This window comes from Elephas maximus, chromosome 8, assembly GCF_024166365.1.
Source record: "Elephas maximus indicus isolate mEleMax1 chromosome 8, mEleMax1 primary haplotype, whole genome shotgun sequence".
Taxonomy (NCBI): Eukaryota; Metazoa; Chordata; class Mammalia; order Proboscidea; family Elephantidae; genus Elephas; species Elephas maximus.
The window spans coordinates 100,442,085-100,456,618 of NC_064826.1; the positions used below are offsets into that span (position 1 = coordinate 100,442,085).

The 14,534-nt window shown below is 40.6% G+C and overlaps 1 protein-coding gene across 2 annotated transcripts in view; it reads right to left on the reverse strand.

The window, feature by feature from the left end:
* The window catches only part of AMPH (amphiphysin), a 289,401-nt gene that overhangs the window by 109,377 nt on the left and 165,490 nt on the right, over positions 1–14,534 (reverse strand). The window lies entirely within an intron of this gene.

Sequence of the window (14,534 nt, forward strand, 5' to 3'; positions counted from 1 at the left end):
ATTCAAGAACTATCAAGTCTCTAAATTTTGACCCATGGATTAAATGGTAAAAAATAAATGTCCACTGTTCAATACGGTAGGTGTTGGCCACAGGTGGCCGTTAAGTACTTGCCATGTGGCTAGTCCAAATTGAAATATGCTGTGAATGTAAAATACACACCCGATTTCAGAGACTTAGAATGAAAAACATAAAATATCTCATTAATATGTTTCATACTGATTATATGTTTAAATGATAATATTTTAGACATACAGCATTAAATAAAATACATTATCAATATTAATTTCACCCATTACATTTTACTTTTTTGAGGTGACTGGAAAATTTTACATTGTATACGTAGTTTGTGTTATATTTCTACTGGACAGCAGAGAATTAGAGAAATTGTTTTATAGTAAGTTTTGATATATGAATGTTTGTTTTGATTTGGATTCTCCTTAGAAACTTTAAGACTTCAAGACTAGAATTAGATTGTAAGTAGTTTATTTGGTAGCTGATCCAGGAAATGCCAACAGGGGAATGGAGAAATGAGACAGGGCAGGGAAGAGAGTCCTTTCATTTAACAGCTGAGCACTTAACCACTGTGCTACCAGGGGTCCAGTGCAGCTATAGTGAGATTATTTCCATAAAATCTATGTAAGGCCCAGGGAAAGTTTTCTATATTTATGTTAAGATGAGGCTATTTTTGCAACTCTTTAGGCCCAGGTCCTACTAAATAAAAGCTCACAGTTTACTCGTTTGCTGGCACATGTAAACTTCAACCATAATGGTTCTATTCAGAATGAAAAAACAGAAATCATCAAAGTCCTAAACAACTGACTCCCTTTCTAGTATCTCAACATGGCTTAAAATCAAAACTCTAGGTTTCCCCTGTGTTGCTGAGCCATTCAAAAATATAGTACAAAGGCAAACTGCCACAAGCTAGAGCAAAAACACGTGATGGGTTTCTAAAACAGTGAAGTAGAAAACTCTTTCCAGGGAGAGGGTGAGGAAAGCAAAGAGAAAATGCTGACGACTAACACTCAGCAAAGGGGAAAGGACAAAGGGGTTCTGGAGAAGAAACAGACAAAGGGTCACCACCAAGAAAAGGAAGAAACCCAGGAGGAAAGAAGTGGGTCTTTCCCCTACTGAGCATCTATTATGTGACAGGTTCTGTGTCAGATCCTGAGCATACAAAAAGCTGAAATATATGGTTTTGTGAGGTTCTACTGTTGTCAAATCCATGCTTCACCTCCCTACCAGACCTGTCCCTGGGGGAAGACGATCCTTCCTGTCCCATCAACATCAGGCTTGGTCATGTGACCTGATTTGGTTAATGAAATGTGAGTAGATGAGACATGGGCCACTTCTGAGCAGAAGCTTTAAGAGCCATCCCAGGGTCCTGACATCTCCTTTCCCTCTACCATTAATCTCATAATGTTCCAGATAGGAGTGGCCCCTTCGGCCTGAATTCCAGAATGCAGAGAAATTAAAGCACAGCTGGTGTTCATACGAGAAATAAACAACTGTTGTTGAAAGCCACTGAGGTTTTGTTACCACAGCATAACCTGCTGGATACAGTGGTTCACCAGCAATGGTGGAAATATCGAAAGGTGGCAAAGGCTGAAGTCTAACCAAAAAAAAGCCCAATGGAGTTAGGGGCCAGAAAAGCACTGAAGACATTCACAACAACATTTCAGAAAGGAAACCAAATTGGAAAGGTTGAGAAAAATTGGATGGTTAGAGACTTAGTTTCCTAGCGCTGCTGGAACAGAAATACTACAAGTGGGGTAGCTTTAAAGAACAGATATTTACTCTGTCACAGTTGAGGAGACTAGGGAGAGGTCCTTACAGCTGACAATCCACGGAGTTCCTGGGCTTGGAGATTCATCTGCCTCCATCACCCTCAGATAGCGTCTGCCTTCCCCCTGTTATGAGGATTGAATTTTGTCCCCTCAAAATATGTGTTGTAAATTCTAACCCCTATACCCGTGGATGTAATCCCCTTTGGGAATAGGGGTTTCTCTGTTATGTTTATGAGGCTAGATCGGTGTAGGGTGTGTTTTAAGCCAATCACTTTGAGATGTAAAAGGAGATTAGGCACAGAAACAAGCAAGCACAAATGGGGAAAGATTAATGCCACATGGAGATCACTAAGAACCGGAAGAAGAGAAGCTGAAAGAGACAAGGATCTTCTCCCTCAGTGGACACAGAGAGCCTTCCCCTAGAGCTGACACCCTGAATTTGGACTTCTAGCTTCCTAAACTGTGGGAAAATAAATTTCTGTTTGTTAAAGCCATCCACTTGTGGTATTTCTGTGATAGCCGCACTAGATAGCTAAGACACCCTGTGTCTGCTGATTTCTGTGTCTTAGCTGCTCTTTTTATAACTCAGAAGTGATTAGTTTTAGGACACACACTACACTGAAATGCCCATTAACATAACAAAGAAAACCCTATTTCCAGATCGGATAATATCCACAGGTACAGGGGTTAGGATTCCAATACATATTTTAGAGGAGACAACTCAATCCATAACAGTCACCAAATGGTGGCTAGTGATGGGAAGGGATGAATGGTACTGTGAGACGACAGTAAGGCCCCAGATGTCAGATAATTTAGAGAGAATAATGCCTGAAATAGTAGAAATATCAGATATCAGACACATTATTTACCTGGACAGATCTAAACCCAAACCAATCTAAAATCTACAGCCCTACAATGTGCAAATTGAAAGGTCTAAATCCCCAAAAGCCACACTTCTCAAACTGGAGAAGGGTAGACCATAGGGGTACTTAATGGTTTGTCTAGGGCACATGAAGCCACAGACTAAACCTAAAATATCACCGTGGAACATTACTTTATTGAGGTTGGGGCTAGGGGGAAACAAATGGAGGCAAGACCATCATTTTACAACCAATAAACCATTCTGTTATAAAGTAGAATGAATCCCTGCATAGTTCCCTAAGATGAAACACAAAACTTCATAGATGTCTCCTGGTTTCAATTGTCTGCTTTAGGGCCTGGCTGTACTGCTCATGGTCCTTCCAGGGAAAAGTCTCAGAGGCACTAAGCTGGAGAAAGGAAAAACATGGTCAATATTCCCTTTGCTTTCCCTTCAGAAAGTAATACAGGCCAATCCTGGTTATTGATGATTATGAGTCACCAGGATTATTCAAATAGCAAAAAAGTAGTGGGGAAAGAAATATTTAACGAATAAAGCATGTCAAATTAAGTCATTGCCTTTTCTTTCACAAAGAGAAAGAATGAAATAAGTCAGGTTCCAATCCATACACTGAATTCACCTTGCCAGAGACAAACAATAAACATTTTTAAAAAATAATATAAGGATCCCAGAAGAGGTTTTTTAGATATTAGAAAAGTGAAAGAAAGTTCAAATTGTACAATAATGGCTTAAGTAGAGGAGTTCAGTATAAGCAGATAAACTGGAGGGTAATTTAAACGACTTCTGTTCATTCCAATTATTAAAATTCTTAATTTTCCCCATGAGTATGACGGTCTCATAAAATCATTCAGTAATAAGATTGAATTTCATCTAAAATTCTGCCTGAATCAAAACAATAAAAGCCTCTGAAGAGAGATTCTTCACCTACAACATCCTGGAGAGTAGTTTCTGCTACCCAAATCCAATTTTAACAATGAAATTTCTTTAGCATCATTATTTTATGTGAGTCACAAAGATGTTTTTAAATTAACAAATACATTCTTATAGCCCTGCCGAGCTTTCACGGAATCTGAGGTTCATTCCGATTTCCTTGGGAAATTCCCATCTCAGTAATTCAGTCTTGAACGATGTACGCACGCACATGTGTGTGCAGAAAACAGATTCAAAGTCCAATGCCCTTGAGGCTGCATGCCTATATTTTCCCCTTCTATTTCCGTATGACATTTTCTACAAGATAAGATAAAATTATTATTCTATCTCTCGGTTACACTTTCCTCAGGGCTTATGGCAACAGGAGGGAAGTAAGTCTATTATAATTAAGTTGTCTGGATTGCCTAGTAATATTCCTCTTTGGATGAGTTCCAAGAAGGATCTACCACCTGCAAAACTCCTTACTTTGGCATATCATATAATAACGTGGCTCCAGTGTTGGTCAGAGGTTCTTTACTTATTTTTTTTCAATCAAATCACTTATCAGCATCAGGAGCCGCTGCTTCTCAAGCCCAGACAGTTCCCCAGGCATTGCCTTCTGCCCACACAGCCCAAGGGAGTCTGCCTGCTCTTCTTTCTCATTAAAGCTACGCCCATCCACTCTCTCCCTTGGGGTCCTGCACAATCACAGGGCTGTGGAACGGGAGGCAGTCTCCCCAGTTCTCTGCTGCCTGGCTGTCCTGAAAAACAATCCAGGGTCATTCTAGGTCTCATCACAGAGATATGAAAAAAATAACAGGCATATAGAAAGCATACAGGGACAATTTTTTTTTTTTTTTTACCAAGGTCTGAGAATCACTGTCTCTAGTAAAAAAATCTTTGTATTCCTTTGCTGAGTGCTATCTCAAGGCTGTTGCTTTCTTTCCTTACTCCTGCAGGCATTGCTCATCATATCGCCCCCCATGGATGAGAGTGAAGTTTAAAATCTAGTTAAATAAAGAAAGTGTAGCAGTCACATCACCATGGAGTATGTTAGATACTTTTGTTGATCTATACAAGGAAATTACATTCCATGCCTAATTAAATGTGCTTCCAGATTGCACTGATCCTCAGTAACATCAATTCCTTCATCATGTGTATATATGTCTTGGAGGTAGGGGTGTGGTTCACAGGTTTGCTGCGCTCCTCAGAATTCTCGTTTGTAAGTCTCTATTCAGCACCTTGGACAGCTGCCAAACACAAAACTGAGTTCCGAATATTTAAATAATCTGTGTAATGTAAAACCAAACTTGTTGCCCTTGAGACAATTCTGACTCATGGCATCCTCCTGTGTCACAGAACAGAACTCCTCCGTAGGGTTTTCTTGGCTATAATTTCTCTGGAAGCAGATTGCCAAGTCTTTCTTCCATAGCACCACTGAGTGGGTTCAAACTGCCAATCTTTAGGTTAGTAGCCCAGTGCAAACAAACTGTTTGTGCCACCCAAGTACCCTGCGTAATATCAAAGGACCACTTATGAAGGCTTCTTGCATCACAGTTTCCTACTGGACTCGGATTAAATGCATGGAAGAGTCACAGGCAATTTTCAGCAAAGTGAGCCAAGTCCCTGATAAGAAGAGCTACAGAGACTTTGACATACAGTACTCGAAGTGACTCAAAAGTCCTAGAGCTGTGGAAAACCACCTCTAGGCATTGGGCTTAAAAACAGGGCTGTATTAAGCTGTGATGAATGAATGTGGTTAATGAATCAAGTTATTTATTATTTAGACAAACTAGATTTTGAAGCATTCAAAAAATATTAATATTAGTACAGTATTTTTTCACAAATAATGCACCCACGTAAATAACACACCCACAAATATAACACACATATGTGTGGAAAATAATGTGTAAGGGGGTTGCATGCTTGATAAAAAAAAAAAATGTGTTATTTGCATGTTATTTGTGTAAACATATGGAAATACTATGCTTAGGACTTCAGGAGCCAGGAAGAGGTATAACTTTGTCAGCTCACCTTTAACCCAGTTACTTCTGCCCAGAACAAAGAAGCCAGAGTTGACGTATTGATTTGATTGAATTGTAGACAAAATGCTTAGAAGGAAGCAATAGCTTCTAAGGAAAAAAGCTCAGGGCATCAACAGTGCAAGGGTTAAGCACTTGGCTGCTAACCAGAAGGTCTGCTGTTTGAACCTGCCAGCTGCTCTGCAGGAGAAAGATGTGGCAGTCTGCTTCTGTAAAGGTGTACACCCTTGGAAATCCTATGGGGGCAATTGTGCTCGTCCTATAGGGTCACTATGAGTCAGAATCGACTGGACAGGAACAGGTTAGTAAGTTTGTTATTTCAATTTTATTAGTACTTTAGGTGAAAATTTACAGTGCAAATAGTTTCTCATCTAAAAATTTATACACAAATAGTTTTGTGACATTGGTGGCAATCCTGCATTGTCTCAGCACTCTCCCCTTTTCCCTTTCCTCTCTGGGTTCCCCATGTCCATTCATCCAAATAGTTTCTCATTCAAAAATTTATACACAAATTGTCCCATGACACTGGTTGCAGTCCTGCAATGTGTCAACACTCTCCCATTTTCTCTTTCCACCCTGGGTTCCCCATGTCCATTCATCCAGTTTTCCTGTCCCTTCCTGCCTTTGCATCTTTGCTTTTGGGCAAGTGTTGCTCATTTGGTCTCATATACTTGATTTAACTAAGCAGCATGTTCCTCACATCTGTTATTGTTTGTTTTATAGGCCTGTCTAATCCTTGGCTGAAAGGTGAACTTTGGGAGTGGCTTCAGTTTTGAGTTAGCAGGGTGTCTGGGAGCCATAGTGTCAGGGTTTCCTCCAGTCTTTCTAGGATCAATAAGTCTGGTCTTTTTTCGTGAATTTGAATTTTGTTCTACAATCTTCTCCCACTCTGTCCGGGACCCTCTACTGTGATCCCTTTCAGAACAGTTGGTGGTTGTAACCAGGCACTATGTAGTTCTTCTGGGCTCAGGCTGGTGGAGGCTGAGGTTCATGTGGTCCATTAGGCTTGGACTAATATCTTCCTTGTGTCTTTGGGTTTTTTTTTTTTTTTTTCATATTCCTTTGCTCTGAATGGGATGGGACCAATAGATGTATCTTAGATGGCCACTCACAAGCTTTTAAGACCCCAGACACTACTCAACAAAGTAGGATGTAGAACACAGTCTTTATGAACTATGTGATGCCAAACAACCAGGATGTTCCCAGAGACTACGGTTCCCAGCCTTCGACCCCAGTAACTCAGTCTCTTAAGGTGTTTGGCTGTGTCTAGGAAACTTCTAAGACTTTGCATTGGTCAAGTTGTACTAATTCCCCTATATTGTATGTTATCTTTCCCGTCACCAAAGTTAACACTTGTTTACTACCTAGTTAGTGATTTCCCCCTTCTCTTTTTTTTTTCTACCCCTCCCCTTTGAATATCTATCAAAGATTTCTTTTTCTTTCTGTGTGTAAACCTTTTCTTGAGTTTTTATAATAGTGGTCTTATGCAAAAGTTGTCCTTCTGTGATTGACTTATTTCACTCAGCACAACACATTCCAGATTCATCCATGTTGTGAGATGTTTCACAGATTCATCACTGTTCTTTATAGTTGCATAATATTCCATTGTGTGTATATACCATAATTTGTTTATCCACTCATCTGTTGATAGGCACTTAGGTTCCATCTTTTTGCCATTGTGAATAATGCTGCACTGAACATGGGTATGCATATGTCTACTCATGTGATGGCTCTTATTTCTCTAGGATACACTCCTAGAAGTGGGATTGCTAGATTGTGTGGTATTTCTATTTCTAACTTTTTAAGGAGGCACCACATCATTTTCCGTAGTAGTTGTATCATTTTATATTCCCACCAGTAGTGAAGAAGAGTTCAAATCTCCCTGCAACCTCTCCAACATTTCTTATTTTCCGGTTTTTTGATTAGTGACAGTAAAGTTGAGGTGAGATGGTATCTCATTCTGGTTTTGATTTGCATTTCTCTAATGGCTAGTGATCATGAACATTTCCTCCTGTGTCTGTTAGCTTCCTAAATGTCTTTTGCGAAATGTCTGTGCATATTCTTTGCCGATTTTTTAATTGGATTATTAGCCTTTTTGTTGTTGAGGTAATGAAATATTCTACCGATTTTAGAGATTAGACTCTTGTCAGATATGTCATAGCCAAATTTTTGTTCCCAGTCTTTAGATTCTCTTTTTACTCTTTTGGTGAAGTCTTTTGATGAGCTTGTTTAATTTTTAGGGGCGCTCAGTTATCCAGTTTCTTTTCTGGTGTTTGTTTATTGCTAATTATGGTCTGTATTGTATTTATGGCATGTATTAGGGCCCCCAACATTGTTCCCGTTTTTTCTTCCATGAGCTTTATTGTTTTAGGTTTTATATTTAGGTCTTTCATCCATTTTGAGTTAGTTTTTGTGGATGGTGTGATGTATGAGTCCTGTTTCATTTTTTTTACAGATGGACATCCAGTTTTGCCAGCACAATTTGTTAAAAAGACTGTCTTTTACCCACTTAATGGACTTTGATCCTTTGTCAAAGATCAGCTGACCACAGATGGATGGATTTACATCTGAGTTCTTGATTCTGTTCCACTGGCTATTTGTTTTTAAATTCCCACAAAAAGAGCCCAGGTGGCACAATGGTTAAGTGCTCAGCTGCTAACCAAAAGGTCTGCAGCAGGGCTTCAAATCAGAATGGAACCAAAAGCTGAAACAGAAATTTTTGCCAGAGTGAAACTGAAACCCAAATTAAAAAAAAAAAAAAAATCTGACCCCCAAACCAAAATAAAAAACCATTATTTTTTTACTCCACTATTTTCAGTTCAATGATCATTTTTAAGTTGTAAACAAGACCATTGAATCATTTATACTTGATTTGCATCTGGTATGCCGAATGCTTCTCTGGCATGTGGCCGGTAAGGGCACAGTTCATTGCTTTGGCAAGCAACATTGCACAGCCACAGCTATAGGTGATGACTGCTGTTATCCAGGACAACTCACAGGCCTGTCAGAGTTCACTGTTTCTGGTCCTTGCTGTCTCACAGTAATGCGAGCTTTTTCTACTGAAGCTGTGAGAAGTACTCAGCAATTTTGAGAACACTCATAGCCAGAAATCTGAAAGAGCTGGTTATACTGCATTGAGTCCTGAACAGAGTTCCATGTGAAAGGAAATTTGTCAGGTAAGTATAAACATTTTAAACGTACATTATTCACATTTTTAAGTGTGATATCTAAATTCAAGAAATAGAGTACAATTTTTTGATGATTCCATTCCTGTATTCAATCTTGATGTATTCTGGGATCATCCTGTGGGAAACCCTGGTTGCGTAGTGGTTCAGTGCTACGGCTGCTAGCCAAAAGGCTGGCAGTTCACATCCGCCAGGCGCTCCTTGGAAACTCTGTGGGGCAGTTCTACTCTGTCCTATAGGGTTGCTATGAGTGGGAACTAACTCAATGACAACGGGTTTGGTTTGTTTTTTTTTTTTTTTTTAATCACACTGTGATAGTTAAGATTGTGTCACATTAGCTGGGACATGCCCCTAAGTGTCTATATGTGATCACCCCCATGATGGGATCTAATGTGAGTAGTCAATCAATTGAAAGGGCATTTCCTTGGGCATGTGGCCTGCATCCAAATATAAGTGGGCTCTGGTTTTTGCCTGCACTGGATCCTACAGCTGGCTCCTGTTCATTTGACCTCCAGTTCTTGGAACTTGATCTAGCAGCTCACCTGCTGACCTTGTGAATGATCAATCTTCACAGCCTGTGAGCAAGAGCCCTACTCTCTGACTTACTGATCTTGGGTTTGCCAGCCCCTGGACTACATAAATCAGGAGAAGCCTCTATCCTGATCCATGGACTTGGAACATTCCTGCCTCTACAATCACATGAGCTGTTTTCTTATATAAAACGTTCTATATACATATTTTGCCTTAGTGGTTGGTGCATAAATTTGAATAATGGTCGTATTAACTGGTCTTCCCTATAGGCATATGGATATTATCCTATCACTGACAGCATTGTACATCAGGATAGATCTCGAAATGTTCTTTTTGACGATGAATGCAACACCATTCCTCTTCAAGTTGTCATTACCAGCATAGTATACTATATGATTATCCAACTCAAAATGGCCAACACCAGTCCACTTCAGTTCACTAATGTCTAGGATATCGATGTTTATGAGTTCCATTTCATTTTTGACAATTTCCAATTTTCCTAGATTCATACCTCATACATTCCATGTTCTGACTTTAATGGATGTTTGCATCTGTTTCTTCTCATTTTGAGTCGTACCACATCAGCAAATGAAGGTCCCAAAAGCTTTACTCCATAAGCGTTCTTAAGGTCAACTCTACTTTGAGGAAGCACCTCCTCCCCAGTCATCTTTTGAGTGCCTTCTAACCTGAGGGGCTTATCTTCTGGCACTATATCAGACAATGTTCCGCTGCTATTCATAAGGTTTTCACTGGCTAATTCTTTTCAGAAGTAGACTGCCGGGTCCTTCTTCCTAGTCTGTCTTAGTTGGGAAGCTCAGCTAAAACCTCTCCTCCATGGGTGACCCTGTTGGTATCTGAATAGCAGTGGCATAGCTTCCAGCATCACAGCAACATGCAAGCCCCCACAGTACAACAAACTGACAGACACATGGGGGGATATTGAATGGTTTAAAGTCAGGAAAGGTGTGCGTCAGGGTTGTATTCTTTCACCATACCTATTCAATCTGTATGCTGAGCAAATAATCCAAGAAGCTGGACTATATGAAGAAGAATGGGGCATCAGGATTGGAGGAAGACTCATTAACAACCTGCATTATGCAAATGACACAACCTTGCTTGCTGAAAGTGAAGAAGACTTGAAGTACTTACTGATGAAGATCAAAGACCACAACCTTCAGTGTGGATTACACCTCAATAAAAGAAAACAAAAATCCTCACAACTGGACCAATAAGCAACATCATGATACAAAGAGAAAAGGTTGAAGTCGTCAAAGGTTTCATTTTACTTGGATCCACAATCAAAACCTATGGAACCAGCAGTCAAGAAAGCAAAAGATGCATTGCACTGGGCAAATCTGCTGCAAATGACCTCTTTAAAGTGTTGAAAAGCAAAGATGTCACCATGAAGACTAAGGCGTGCCTGACCCAAACCATGGTATTTTCAATCACATATGCATGTGAAAGCTGGACAATGAATAAGGAAGACCAAAGAAGAACTGATGCCTTTGAATTGTGGTATTGGTAAAGAATGTTGAATACACCATGGACTGCCAAAAGAACGAACAAATCTGTCTTGGGAGACGTACAACCAGGATGCTCCTTAGAAACAAGGATGGCGAGACTGCCTCTTACATACTTTGGGCAAGTTGTCAGGAGGGATTGGTCCCTGGAAAAGGACATCATGCTTGGTAAAGTACAGCATCAGCAGAAAAGAGGAAGACCCTTAACAAGATGGATTGACACTGTGGCTGCAACAATGGGCTCAAGCATAACAACAATTGTGAGGATGGTGCAGGACCAGGCAGTGTTTCATTCTGTGGTACACAGGGTTGCTATGAGTTGGAACCAACTCGACAGTACCTAACAAGAACATATATATATTTATACACTTTACAGGTTTTGCTTCTCTAGAGAACCCAGCCTAAGACATTTGGTACCGAGAGTGGTTCTAGAGAAACAAAATTGTAAGGATAAGTTTTCTAAATTGGTTCTCAAGTCTGGTTAGTCTTAAAGAAGTTAATGACTCTGCTTCTAGCAGTAAAGAGAGCACTGCTTATCCACAGTGTAAGGTGGCAACACAAACACACAAAATATCAGGTACTGGTGAAACAGATCAGGTATTGGTGAAAAGCAAGGCTCTGAGTGAACACATGTGTGATATCTTTCTACAGTTTGTCAGAATGAGAAGTATAAGGAAGCTGGTTGGTTGGCCCTACTTTCTGTAGGCCAACTGGTGAAAGAAAGACATGCTCAGGGATTCAAAGTATAAACTACCTCAAAGTTTCCACTTGTGTTTTGAAAGACAGCCTTATTTCTTGTGGTAACAAAGCTGATATTCCTGAAAATCAAATTCAGATTATTATTGTAAGACTGGCTGAATTACAATGCCAGCTCAATTTCCAACCTCGAGAGGTGTCTGAAGTTAAAGTGAGGGCATTGATTGAGAAGAAATGGGATCCTGAAACTTGGGATGGGGACATATGGGCAGATAATCAGGAAGCTGGAGATGCTGAGCCCCTAAACTCTGTTGAATCACTCCTGCCAACAGAACCACTCCCATCTGAAGAGACTACTTCATGGTTGTCTGCTAAACCACTCTGCCCAGAAAAACCATTAGCCCCTCCACTCCCATCTAATGAAATTAGCCCTAGCCCAGCTGCCTCTAAAGAGCCCTTGCATGAGTCATTTCCTGAGGCATTGCCTGAGGCAGATGCTTTACAAGACAATGCTGAATGTTCTCAAAACAATTCCACACTACCAATTCTGGCTTCTAGACCTATAACTAGACTTAAGTCCCAGCAAGCCTCCAAAAAGTAAAGTACAAAGTGTGACCCAGGAGGAGGTACGCTATACTCCAAAAGAACTACTTGACTTTTCTAATATGTACAAACAGAAACCTGGGGAATATGTGTGGGAATGGCTATAAGGGTGTGAGATAATGGTGCAAGGAACATAAAGATGGATCAGTCTGAGCTTATTGATATGGGTCCACTAAGCACAGGTTCTTCATTCAATATTTCAGCTCAAGAAGTCAGGAAAGGATCTAATACTCTATTTGGTTGGGTTGTTGAAGCATGGATTACATGGTGGCCTACACTAAACCAAGTTGAAGCACCATATCTGCCTTGGTATACTATAGAAGAAGGTATCCAACAGCTTAGGGAGATTGACAAGCTAGAGTGGATTTATCAGGTTAGACCCACAAACCTACACATGGAATGCCCAGAGGACATACCTTTTACTGCAACTGTGAGGAACAAGTTTGTGAAGGGAGCTCCAGCATCCTTGAAGACAGCTGTGATTGCTATTTTATATAAATCAGATTTGACAGTGGGAACTGCCCTAACTGAATTAAGACACCTAACTACAACAGGGCTGATTAGATCCCATGGTTGTAGGGGCCAAGTGGAGGCACTCAATCGACAAAGATAAGGTGGGCACAGTTACAGTAATGGAGAGCAGAATCAAAGCAATAATCAGAATAGTCTGACTTATATGGACTTATGGCGTTGGCTACTTAGTCATGGTGTCCCTAGGAGTAAAACCGATAGGAAATCTACTAAATATTTACTTGATCTGTACAAACAATGAATTCTAGGTCAGGTGAACAATAGTCTAACTCAAATCACCAGAATAGTGAGTCACGGTCCCTCAATCAATTCCCAGATTTGAGAGAGTTTAAGACCCACAACCCCTTGAAAGAAGGGGAGACCAGGTCTTCTTGAGAAAGGACTCCAATATACTGCCAAAAATTTATACTGTTCATCTCTCTCCCAGCCTTCCCCAAAGGGATCTACGGCCTTTTCTGAGAGTGACTGTTCACTGTGGAAAAGAAAATAATCAGACTTTTTGGGATTACTGGATACTGAATCTGAACTGACACTAATCCCAGGAGACCCAAAACATCACTGTGGCCCACCAATCAGAGTGGGGGCATATGGAGTTCAGGTTATTAATGAAGTCTGGGCTCATGTCCATCTCACAGTAGGTCCAGTGTGTCCCCTAACTCATCCTGTAGTGATTTCTGCAGTTCCAGAATGCATAATTGGGATATATATACTCAGCAACTGGCAGAACCCCCACACTGGATCCCTGACAAATGGAGTAAGGGCTATTATGGTAGGAAAAGCCAAGTGAAAGCCATTAGAACTGCCCCTATCTAGGAAAATACTAAACCAAAAGCAATACTGGATTCCTGGAGGGATTGCAAAGATTATTGCCACCATCAAGGACTTGAAGGATACAGGGATGGTGATTCCCATCACATTCCCATTGAACTCACCTATTTGGCCTATGCAACAAACAGATGGATCTTGGAAAATGACAGTAGATTATCGACAACTTAACCAGGTGGTGGCTCCAATTACAGGTGCTGTTCCAGATGTTGTTTCATTGCTTGAGCAAATTAATACATCTTGTGGTACCTGGTATGCAGCTATTGATCTGGTTAATGCCGTTTCCTCCATACCTGTTTCGAAAGGTCATCAGAAGTGGTTTGCCTTCAGCCAGCAAGGCCAGCAATAAACCTTCACTTGCCTACCTCAGAGATATATCAACTCTCCAGCCCTCTGTCATACTTTAGTCCACAGGGACCATGATCGTCTTTCCCTTCCACAAGACATCACACTGGTCCATTTCATTGATGACATTATGCTGATTGGGCCTAGTAAGGAAGAAGTGTCTATGACTCTGGACTTACTGGTAAAATATTTGTGTGCTAAGTGGGTGGGAAACTAAACCTACAAAAATTTCACCTCAATGAAATTTCTAGGGGTCCAGTGGTGTGGAGCATGTCGAGATATTTCTTCTAAAGTGAAGGATAAGTTATTGCTTCTGGCTGCTCCCACAACTGAAAAGAAGCCACAATGCCTAGTGGACCTCTTTGGATTTTGGAAGCAACATATTCCTCATTTAGGTGTGCTACTACAGCCTATTTATCAAGTGACTCAAAAAGACTCTAGTTTGGAGTGGGGCGCAAAACAAGAAAAGGCTTTACAATACAGACTGCTGTGCAAGCCGCTCTGCCACTTGAGCCATATGATCCAGCTGATCCAGTGGTGCTTGAAGTGTCCGTGGCAAATAGAGATGATGCCTGGCGTCTTTGGAAGGCCCTTATTGGTGAATCACAGCACAGACCCTTAGGATTTTGGAGCAAAGTTCTGCTATTCTCTGTAAATAAGTACTTTCCTTTTGAGAAACAGC